Here is a 12,925-nt window from a genome sequence, read left to right on the forward strand (position 1 = left end):
GTATCTGTGTATCAGATGTTTCATTTAGTTTATGTTTAAAGAAATGTGGGGAGTTTATAAGGGGATATTACTTTAGATACCGACACAAAAAAAGTCTAAACAAAGAAACTTTACTGTAGTAATACTGAAATGTACACAGTGGTTAATTTCAGAACAAAAACTGAATCGGTAAATCTGGGAGTTTTTTTGCAATGTTTTTTTTAGGTTAATTATCCCAGTCCTGGCTGAGTATTCTCTGTGCCACAGCTGTGAGTAGTTTTAGTAAAGTATCCTCATCTGCTCTACATATCCTGAGTTAAAACACCACAACAAATATATTAAACTTTTCTGGAGCCTTTGATCACTCGTTAATGGTAAACATATATTCGAGTATTAGTTAACCAGTAACAATAACAGCACAGAATGTATTTTCTTCTTTACAAATCATATTTTATTTTCTATGTGACACAGTGTTTCTGAATGAGACATTAATCCTGCATGTAATCTTTGCACGTAGTCCTGCAGCGTTGAGAGACAAATTTAATGAGTCAACGTTGGCAAAACAGGACACAACTCAATTAGTTTCATTCATCTGACCCTTAAATGAACTGTTCCCACCATTTGCCAACAGTTCTTTTCTATTTTTTTACATAACAATCTTTGGACAAGATTTGGACAAATAAAAAAAATGTAAACCGTGATGCAGAATTCAAATTCCTTGTATGTGCACACAATCATGGCTTTTAAAGCTGATTGTAATTCTGAAAAAGTGCAGAAAATGAACAGAGTCCATTTCAATGACTTTAACTATTTAACAATCGATACAGTTTTAATTTATTTTTCAACTCTGCACTCTGCCAACTTTATGAATCAGTTTTTATTTAAATCATAGAATTAGATATAGGAAAATCTTGGGGCAGTGTGTGTTTTCAAAACTGAACCAAAAGCTGGTATTGTGGAATCAAAGGGTTGTGGCCTATAACTAGGCAGCATTCACCTGAGCAACATAAATAAAATGGGTTTTAGGCATTTCCCATATAGGGAACATATCTAGCAAAGGTCTGTGTTGCAATCCTCATGCTATCTGTTCAAATGCATTCAGTGCTTTAATTACAGTCATGTAAAAGAAATAGGACACCCTATGAAATGTTTTTTCTGTTGATGTATTTTAACATATGGATATTTACTATCAGTTATAACAGTATTGCTAGATATTAGTAATATTCTAGAAGAAAATCTAGTAATAAACAAAAAAGACAGAAGAAAATGTAATAAAAAAATTCAAAATGTAATTAAATTCTTTTTTTTATTTAAAATGAAATGAAAAAAAAACTTCTTGTGAGAAATAGATTACAACCCCCCTCAATTATTCCTACTTAAAATGGAAGACCTTCACAGAATATTTATCATATTTAAAATAAATAAAATTACACAAAGGCACATAATATCAGGAGCACATGATTAGAACATGGTTAGTCAACATTTGGAAGGAAGTTTGCCCTCTTTTATAGATTAGGGCCTGTATTTACAAAGATTCTCAAAGTCCTCTCTAGGGGCTCCTATCTTAGCCTACAAGTTCCTGGCAAGGACTCCTTAGGAGTGATTCAGTTCGCTGCTGAGAGCAATTCTGAGCAAGGAGACAATAGAGATTTCTATCATAGTGTGGAGGTGTGATTGACACCGTTGCTAGGTGTGACGCTGTCTTCTAAGAGCTGTGATTGGTAGTTAAAAGAAACAACAACAAAAGAAAGCGCTCCTAGTGATCAAAGGAGAAAAATTAAAGGTTGATAGAATTTAGACTGGATTCAGAAATGTGTAAATCATGATGATGACTTAGCAAGACTAAATAAATTGTCGCACAGCATCCATATATTTTAAGGTAGTTTATTGACATGCTCGTCATTGTTTTGATTTGCTTAATATTATGTTTTCTCACCATGCTGGTTGTTTTCATACTGCATCTATTTCATATTGATTAACTTCATATTAATATTAAAATTCAGCATTTTACTGTGATTGTGTTCTTTTATGATGAGGTTTAGTTTGGTAAAATTACCAAAACAAATTGGAGAAAAAAAGGTGGAGAAAACCGAACTGAACCGAGCAGCAGAGCCTGAAGAGAGGAGTGTTGAAAGGTAGATTTGGTCCTGGGTTCACGGTGCAGACACACAGGCATTCCTGAGCATATCAATGCATCATTCCCTGTGATTTCAGCACCAGTCTGAGCATTTTATGGTCTGTAAATATTTAAATAATTCTCTACGATACTGTTTGTAATTTTGTTTGATTTTATTCATGGTTATTTATTGTTGTTGCTATTATTTATGCCTAATATTACCTTACTAGAGGTGAACCATTAATCTTTCTTGCAACTATTTAATTTCGCCCAAGGGCGGTGATAAAGTTAATCTTATCTCTATATTAATTAATGCATGATTGTTATAGAAGTTTATGTGCTCATTTCCTAGATTATTAAGGGGGTGGATTCCTGCGCAATCGAGCCGGTAGGGTTTTATTAATTCATTGTTCGGTGAATAACTCTCCTTTCGCTCCGTCTATCCGCCATCTTCTCTGCTTAAGACACTCTTAAAGCTCACTAAAAGATCTCCTCACTACTCTTAACATTTCCTCACGTTAGGAGCCTAAGGCCTAAGATGTTTCGTGAATAACTTTTATCTTACCAAGAGAAAATTCTAAGAAAAAACTTGAGAAAAATGTTAGAAAGTCTAACAATTTTCTTAGAATGACATAACTACGAGCTACTTTTAGTCTTAGGATTCTTTGTGAATACGGGCCCAGTTATTTAGTGTGGTGTGCTCCAAACTGTTAAAGTGAGAGTGAACATGGTGAGATTGAAAGAGGTGTCTGAGGCATTCAGATAAGATTGTAGCAGATTATGAGCCTGTTAAGCGGTTTAAGGAGGTCTCAAAATAATTTAAAGTCAGCAAGTCCACTATCCGTAAAAGAATATTAGAAGTAGAGGACATTAAAAACAACTGCCAACATGTTCAGGTCTCACAATCCAAGATTTTTCCTGAAGGCAGACCGCAAGATGCCACAAGTCTCCAATCGACATAAACTGTGATCATGGTACCTACAGGGACTGCACAAGTTTAACATTCATTGCTGGTGTGCAAGGAAGAAACCCTTTCTTTGTAAAAAGCATAAATTAAAGTTGGTCAGAGAAAAGGAAGACAAAGAACATGACTTCAGGAATATGGTTCTTTGGACAGATGAGTCTAAAAGTGTATTATTTGCACATCAAAACAGAGGACATGTTTGGCGTAAATCAAACATAACAGAGCAGCAAAAGAAGACCTTGTGAAGTGTGGAGCATGGAGCTGGAAATGCCCTAGTTTGGGGATACAGGATCCAGCCAGCTCACCACCATAGAATCCAACATGAATTATGCTGTGCATCAGAGGGAGCTTGAGGAAAAAGTGAGATCACCTGTAAAATAATTTTAAGCTGAAGCAGTACCAGAACCTGCAACATGACAATTGCCCCAAAAATACCTACAGTAATGAAAAAAATAACATAAATCTTTGTTGTTTAAATGTAACTAAATCACTTTCTTCTCCAGAGATAAAAAGATTAGAGTAGACATTGAATGTAAATGTTTTTAGGAAAAGAAAAGAATATTTAATGTAGTGTCCTAATTGTTTTTATTGACAGTACAAGCTGTTGCACACCATCCCATGTTATTAGGTGCATCAGATTCTTTGGATCTTTCTTCTCTTTTCCTGGCTGTGCTTTAGTTTCTTAGTATTGTTCATGTTCTGTACGTTATGTTTTCCCGATTAGTTTTGTATCTTTGGATTTCTGTTTTGACCAGTTATGGTTTGTTTCTTTCTGTATCTGTCAACCTGTAATCAGCTTCATTCAGTCCACCTGAATCATGTAATCAGTCTCCTCATTGCACCTGTATCACACTCCATATATACTCAATCATGCTGTTCACTTATCGCGAAAACGTTACCATTCCTGTTTGTCCTCCATGCCTGTCAATGTTTTGTTCCTGCCTCTTTGTGAGAGAGTTCAAAATAAACCGTTTTACTTATGGTTAATGCCATGCCAGTATGGTCTAGAAGAAGCTTCAAGCATTAAATAATTACTTTATGACCAAAAAGATGAAAAGAACAAATTAAACACTTCTGTTTTTACTTATTTTTTAATTAGTAAAGAATGGAGCAGTGTATTTCATTGCTTTATTACATGCTTGTAATATGTTTTTTTCCCCTCTAAAGTGGAGATAGGCCTGAAGAGACTGAGAACCACTATCTTAGGCCCTTTTTACACTACAGTGTTTTCTGATGAATGGGACATTTCTTACGTGGAAGCCCTGCTTCATGCGCAGTAGGACTGAAATCAGTAAACATGTATGTGCACATGCACAACATAATGACTGCTGATCAGTTAAAAACCTACAGAAGACAAAGATATCAACAATAACAATGATAGATTTTAGAGTACTTACTTGTGCTGCTGTCTCTTTTGAATCTAATGACATTTCTTCAACAAAGTGCAAATTGTTTCCCCTGTTTTGTAAGCAGGAAGTGTCTGCGCATATTGTTGAGGTTCGAAGAACATACTGCTAACTAGTGGCGTGAGAAGGCAATTAAACCATCTTCATGTCTCGGATTGTTGTTTTATAAACCTTAGAGGGATCTGACTAATGAAGAATTGCCTGGCCAAAATCAGCACCTTCAAGCATGACTTAAATTTGCAGCATGGACAAGCCAAATGTCTTCAAAGATTAATGGTCAGACAAGGCAAAGACTGAGCCATTAGGCAACAATGACAATAACAATCTTTGAAAGAATTAAAACAAAGTACAATGTCATGCATGGTGGTGATAGCATCATGCTGATGGTGTGTTTTGCTAGAACTGGAACTGATGCATTGCATAAAGTGGGTGGAAAAATGAAGATGTATAATGACCTACACATTATTGAAGTTTAAATCAAAATCAGATGATAGAAACATAGATGTGTGCTCCAATAGGACAATGATCAAGCCTGGTTTTGAAATAAACAAAGTACACTAACAATAATTACCTGGAAAAGCCCCAATATCAGAACGTTATTAGTTTACTTTGTTTTAAATGAACTCAATTAATTTTGCAAAGAAGAGTGGCCAAATGTCCATCCAGACGTATACCTAAACCTTGTGCATGGCTACAAAAGGTACATGGTTGATGTGCAGCTTGCTGAATGACATTTCTACATATATTAATGTGGCTGTAGGCAGCCAGTTCTTGTTTCTATATATAATTGAAAATGTAAGTTGTTTAATGATTTCTCTGTAGAAAAAGAACAGATAAAATGCTTGAATTAATTCCAAAAATTGATTTGACATTGACAATAAGTGTAAGTAAACTTCGGACTTTAACTGGATGGTTAGCATTGACTGAATAACAAAGAAACAAACTGAGCTCTTCATACACTCAGCATTCACACACAATTTCACTGTTTTCACAGGGGTCAAATGGTTCTTCTCAAACTATTTATCTTTCCACAATAGGACCTTAAGGATATGAAGTCATAAAGAGGCAGGTGTGGGAATCTAACAACATTTCACAGTGTTTGCGCTGACACACACAAAGAACACTTACTCCCCTTCTGTCTCACCCCTCTTGTTCTTCCTTGGTTTGCATAGATATTTACTGACAATAAAGGTCTTGAAACAATAACGAAAGGCCATCTGTGCTAGAAACAGAGCAACACTTCTATTAGACTGAAGACTTAGAAGCACAGTCTTGTCAGAGTGAAATGAACATTGTTTACAAAATGTGAAATTTCCTCATCAACGGATGAGTGAGCTGGTTAATATATGCTAATGCATGTGCTTCTGTTTTATAATCAGAAAGCTGTAAGTCACTTTGTAATTTCCGATTTTTACAACAGAAAAAGTAAGAAATGAAAATGTATCTCCCCATTTTGCTATAAGTGTTAACACCACATGGGGTGCACGGTAGCACAGTTGGTAGCACTGTTGCCTTGCAGCAAGAAATGTCCTGGGTTCGATTCCTGCCCTGCGGTTGGTTATCCTGTGTATCTCGGTGTTGCCATGTGATGGACTTGCAACCTGTCCAGGGTGTACACTGCCTCCTGCCCATTGACCACTGAAGAAAAGCACTGGCCTCCCACCACCCAGAATGGACAAGTGGGTATATGCAATGGATGAATGGATGACAAACTGACAAATGTCAACAACTGGAGGAGTCAGTTTCACCTAAATCCACCAGCTTAATTTTATGAGAATAGCTCCTCAGACAGCTTGTAGAGTTGCACTGCATTTCTTCCATCAGTTCCTGTAAAAGCTGGCCAATAAGGATGTTCTTTATTTTTTTGTCACAAAGGCAACCAGACCAGCAACCGCAGCCATTGTTTTGTTATTGCTTTAGAGTACCTTGCAAAATATTAATTCTCTTTGAACTTCTTTATATTTTGCTATACTACAACCACAAACTCCATTGTATTTTAAAGAAACTTTACGTGATACACCAAGACAAAGCGGTTTATAATTGTGAAGTGGAAAGAAAATGTATACAGTTTTTAAATTTGAAAATTAAAAAGTCTGGCTGTCATTTATATTTATTCAATACTTTGCAGAACCACATTTTGCTGCAGTTGCAGCTGTAAGTCTTCCGAAGTATATCTCTACCAGCGTAGCACATCTAGGGCATTTTTGCCAGTCCTTATTTGCAAAATAGCTTCCTTGTACCACCGAAAGAAAAGCATCCACAGCCCGATGCTGCTACCACCATGTTTCACTGTTGGGATGGCGTTTTGTGGGTGACTGGTTTTCTACCATACATGGTGAGATCTCATCTGACCAGAGAACCTTTGTCAACATTATTGCTGTGAAGCCTACATAACTTCAGGCAGACAGGACGTCTTGTAGCATTCTCAGCAACTTATTGCACGCCACTCATTTATAATGGCTAGGGTTGTGGAGCACACAAGTAGTAGTTTTCATTTTGATAGATACTCTCACCTGAGCTGTGGATTTTTGTATGTCCTTCACAGTAGTCATGGGTCTGTTGGCTGCTTCTCTGATTAATGCTTTCCTTGCCTGGCCTGTCAGTTTAGGTTGATGGCCATGTCTTGGTAGCTTTGCAGTAGTGCCAGACTCTTTCTCTTTGCAAATTATTGATTGAAGACTGCGCCTTGAGATGTTCAAAGTTGGGAACATTGTTTTATAACCTAACCATGCTTTAAACATCTCCACAACTTTTTTTCCCTGGTCTGTTTGCTGTGTTCCTTGGTCTTCATGATGAGGTTTGTTCTCTGATGATCTCTTAAGACCTCTGAGACCTTCACAGAACAGTTGTTGTTTGCAAGACACTGTATTCCGGGGTTGTTTCTAAAGCTGCAAATATTTATGAAAGAAAATACTAACACAAAACAATTCAGACATGTTGGTTCTGTGTTCTTTTTTCATATTTGTCCATTAGGTATTTAGTAGTGATATCCTTTGCATATTCATTAATAACCTAGTACTGCAGCTTGCTCAATGTCAGAACAGTTATAAATGCTGTACATTGAAGCCCTCATCCTTCCAGGCACAGTTATTTACATTTGCACTGGTTATAAATTGATGATTTATAACAAGGGTCATCCAGAATACCTGATAATTATAGAAAAAGAAAATAAAGCAGAATGATTTGCAGTTTTCTGCCAGACGTCCAGGCAGTGTATCATTGTCAGTGACTCCCTGGTAGAAGATGAAGCTACTTTTCTACTGGATCTTGTTTGACAAGTGCCTCATGATATATTGTAACATTTCTATACTTGTTACTAATATTTATGTTAACTGGCAAAGCTGATCCTGTATAAGCTTGAACATTATGATGTTGGGAGGGTCTGTTGCTCTTGCTTCCAATATAAACTAATGTTGTATACAAGTAAATTACAATGTAAACATAACTGTAACCCATAGCAACTCAATCACATAAATGTTGTTTTGTGCAATCAAGCTCAAGAACACTTAGATTTATTTTAACATATAAATCGAGGGATTATTTTTTCCTGCAACCAAGTGTTTCTACTTTGGCCTGAAAATAAAGCAATGCAATGCATAAGACAAATACAGAATGTATACTTCATCAGGCCTGCTCCATCAGGTCATAAGTAACAGATGAATTCTGATTAACACATAATAATTCTTCTCCACTGGATGCTAGGGAAATAGCCATTGTAATGTCCAGTTTATCAGACAGGATTTAGTTGCCATGGAGAGCAATGATGTCAGAGCACAGTCTCAAAATATAAGCTGTAGATCCACTGAGCAGACTCTCGCAATGCCATTTTATTCATTTAATCTTTGCCTGTTTTTTTTCAGTTGAAATCATCTGACCACTTGAATGACTCTTTTCTTTCAGCAGCGTTTCCTGCAGTCTAAGAGAAAACACATCATTTGCAAGGGAATGGCATCTGGATTGTTGCAAACACAGTGCACATTGTGCACATAAATATCTGTACTGTAAGAAGCTTCATCAGATGAATGCAATGTTCTGAATCAAGCAGAAATGCTTTATTAAATTAAGCAAATTCTTATATAGTGACACAAGAATGACATTAAGTGTTTCAGGGGCAGTTGTCAGGTAGTTTTTCTCAGAAACAAATCTCACCATCATTTCTTCAAACTAATCTGTAACACAATTGAATGTTTACAAAAGTAACACCTGGTTTTAGACTACAATAATTTATTAGTATGGTGTAGGGCCTCCTTTTGCGGCCAATACAGCGTCAATTCGTCTTGGGAATGACATATACAAGTCCTGCACAGTGGTCAGAGGGATTTTAAGCCATTTTTCTGGCAGGATAGTAGCCAGGTCACTACGTGATACTGGTGGAGGAAAACGTTTCTTGACTTGCTCCTCCAAAACACCCCTAAATGGCTCAATAATATTTAGATCTGGTGACTGTGCAGGCCATGGGAGCTGTTCAACTTCACTTTCATGTTCATCAGACCAATCTTTCACCAGTCTTGCTGTGTGTATTGGTGCATTGTCATCCTGATACACGGCACCACCTTCAGGATATAATGTTTGAACCATTGGATGCACATGGTCCTCAAGAATGGTTCGGTAGTCCTTGGCACAAGTATTGGGCCAAGGGAATGCCATGATATGGCAGCCCAAACAATCACTGATCCACCCCCATGCTTCATTCTTGGCATGCAACAGTCTGGGTGGTACGCTTCTTTGGGGCTTCTCCACACCGTAACTCTCCCGGATGTGGGGAAAACAGTAAAGGTGGACTCATCAGAGAACAATACATGTTTCACATTGTCCACAGCCCAAGATTTGCACTCCTTGCACCATTGAAACCGACGTTTGGCATTGGCAAGAGTGACCAAAGGTTTGGCTATAGGAGCCCGGCCGTGTATATTGACCCTGTGGAGCTCCCGACGGACAGTTCTGGTGGAAACAGGAGAGTTGAGGTGCACATTTAATTCTGCTGTGATTTGGGCAGCTGTGGTTTCATGTTTTTTGGATACAATCTGGGTTAGCACCTGAACATCCCTTTCAGACAGCTTCCTCTTGTGTCCACAGTTAATCCTGTTGGATGTGGTTCATCCTTCTTGGTGGTATGCTGACATTACCCTGGATACCGTGGCTTTTGATACATCACAAAGACTTGCTGTCTTGGTCACAGATGCGCCAGTAAGACGCGCACCAACAATTTGTCCTCTTTTGAACTCTGATATGTCACCCATAATGTTGTGTGCATTTCAATATTTTGAGCAAAACTGTGCTCTTACTCTACTAATTAAACCTTCACACTCTGCTCTTGCTGGTGCAATGTGCAATCAATGAAGACTGGCTACCAGGCTGGTCCAATTTAGCCATGAAACCTCCCACACTAAAATGACAGGTGTTTCAGTTTCATTGTCCAACCCCTGTATATTGCAAGCCACCTTCTGATTCCAGCGGCTCGGTCGGCCATCAGAGTGCTTTGCTCTTCTCTTCCTTTTTCCAGAACTTCTGCACGGTCACAAATTGCCGGGCTTTCCGCTCCAGTCTCCTTTCTAACTGGAACGGTATCTCTTTCTCTTCCAGTGTCGCCGTTCGATTGGCTGACTCGTCTTAAGTTTTACAGTCTGTAGCATCCCGGTCTAAAAGATGGTCTCTCAGCAGATGGTTCACAATCCTTTGGTTCAAAGAGCCTTGCATGTGATCACATTGCAAGATCTAAGGATATGCAGAATGCAATGCCTTTTAATAACTCAATCTTTATGCTGCTTTTAACCTCTTTGCCTAATTACCTTACCATAAAAGATTTATTTATCTTTAATTATTACAACCCTTTCGCCCTTGACAATCTTTCCCTTGAGTGCTTTTACCCAGTTTTGCCATATATTTATGAAACATCTCACCTCCCTATATTTCCCAGTGCCATGAAATGATATAAAATATATATTTCAACTGTCTGTGACTTTACTTAGTTGATGATATCGAACCTAATAAACTTTCGTATTGCGATTAAGCGTGCACAACGTACTAAGAATATTGGCACCCTCTAATAATGTAACTTGGTATTCGCATGTCAAATAAGCTCAGCATATGATCTTGCTGCAGTCCTTCTCTTCTGTTTGTCTTCCATTTGTAAAGAGTTTTTAAGGAAGAGGCTGTGTTCTTCTCTGTGACTCAACAAAAAGGAAATTGTACTTGAGCGACAAATCTTTGTCCTTGACGCAGCTTTTAATATGTAAGCACTTTTTTTTTTTTGGCCGGAAGCAGCCAGATTTTTAATTGACGAGATAGGCTCGTCTTAATGGTCTTATTCCCAAAAGGATTTGAGAGTCCTTTTATTAGCAGAGTTCAGCTATAAATTTATTTAGGTGTTTATCATCTGAGTAACACGTTGAGATTCGGTGAGGCCATGGAGAAGGACTACCGGTTGGCCCCGAAGCGATTCTGGCAAATCGTCCGGCGCCTCGGGAGGGGGAAGCAGTGCTTTGCCAACACTGTTTATAGTGGGGGTGGGGAGCTGCTGACCTCAACTGGGGACATTATCGGCCGGTGGAAGGAGTACTTCGAGGATCTCTTCAATCCTGCCATCACGCATTCCCTGGTGGAAACAGAGGCTGGGGACTCGGGGTTGGACTCTTTCATCACCCAGGCTGAAGTCACCGAGGTGGTTAAAAAGCTCCGTGGTGGCAAGGCTTCGGGGTTGGATGAGATCCGCCCTGAGTACCTCAAGTCTTTGGATGTTGTGGGGCTGTCATGGTTGACACGCCTCTTCAACATTGCGTGGCAGACGGGGACAGTGCCTTTGGATTGGCAGACTGGGGTGGTGGTCCCCCTTCATAAGAAGGGTGACCGGAGGGTGTGTTCCAACTACAGGGGGATCACACTCCTCGGCCTCCCTGGTAAGGCCTACACCAGGGTATTGGAGAGGAGAGTCCGGCCGATAGTCGAACCCCAGCTTCAGCAGGAGCAGTGTGGTTTTCGTCCCGGCTGTGGGACACTGGACCAGCTCTATACCCTCTACAGGGTACTCGAGGGTTCATGGGAGTTTGCCCAACCGGTCCACATGTGTTTTGTGGACCTGGAGAAAGCATTCGACTGTGTCCCTCGTGATGCCCTGTGGGGGGTGTTCCAGGAGTATGGAATTGGTGGCTCTTTACTAGGGGCCATCCGGTCCCTGTACAAGCGGAGCAGGAGTTTGGTTCGCATTGCCGGCACTAAGTCGGACCTGTTCCCGGTGCATGTTGGACTCCGGCAGGGCTGCCTTTGTCACCGGTCCTGTTCATAACTTTTATGGACAGGATTTCTAGACGCAACCAAGGGCCAGAGGGGGTCTGGTTTGGGGACCAGAGGATTTCGCGTCTTCTTTTTGCAGATGACGTGGTCCTGCTGGCCCCATCTAGCCAAGACCTACGGCATGCACTGGGGTGGTTCGCAGCCGAGTGTGAAGCGGCTGGGATGAAGATCAGCTCCTCCAAGTCCGAGGACATGGTTCTCGACCGGAAAAGGGTGGCTTGTCCTCTTCAGGTTGGAGGGGAGTTTCTGCCTCAAGTGGAGGAGTTTAAGTATCTCGGGGTCTTGTTCACGAGTGAGGGAAGAATGGAGCGGGAGATCGACAGACGGATCGTTGCGGCTGCCACAGTAATGGGGGCGCTGTGCCGGTCCGTTGTGGTGAAGAGAGAGCTGAGCCGAAAAGCAAAGCTCTCGATTTACCGGTCGGTCTACATTCCTACCCTCACCTATGGCCATGAGCTTTGGGTCATGACCGAAAGAACGAGATCCCGGATACAAGCGGCTGAATTGAGCTTCCTCCGTAGGATGGCCGGGCACTCCCTTAGAGATAAGGTGAGGAGCTTGGCCATCCGGGAGGGGCTCGTAGTAGAGCCGCTGCTTCTCCACATCGAGAGGAGCCAGTTGAGGTGGCTCGGGCATCTATACCGGATGCCTCCTGGACGCGTTCCTCGGGAGGTGTTCCAGGCACGTCCCACCGGGAGGTGGCCCAGGGGATGGCCCAGGATATGCTGGAGGGACTATGTCTCTCGGCAAGCCTGGGAACGCCTTGGGCTCCCCCCGGAGGAGCTGGAAGAGGTGTCTAGGGAGAGGGACGTCTGGGCGTCTCTGCTGGAGTCTGCTGCCCCCGCGACCCGGTCCCGGATAAAGCGGAAGACGACGAGTACGAGTACGAGTACGAGGACAATGACCCTAAACACACCTTCAGGCTGTGTAAGGGCTATTTGACCAAGAAGGAGAATGATGGGGTGCTGCGCCAGATGACCTGGCCTCCACAGTCACCGGACCCGAACCCAATCGAGATGGTTTGTGGTGAGCTGGACCGCAGAGTGAAGGCAAAAGGGCCAACAAGTGCTAAGCATCTCTGGGAACTCCTTCAAGACTGTTGGAAAACCATTTCAGGTGACTACCTCTTGAAGCTCATCAACAGAATGCCAAGAGTGTGTGGAGCAGTAA

The sequence above is a fragment of the Girardinichthys multiradiatus genome, chromosome 1 (genome assembly GCF_021462225.1).
Source record: "Girardinichthys multiradiatus isolate DD_20200921_A chromosome 1, DD_fGirMul_XY1, whole genome shotgun sequence".
NCBI lineage: Eukaryota > Metazoa > Chordata > Actinopteri > Cyprinodontiformes > Goodeidae > Girardinichthys > Girardinichthys multiradiatus.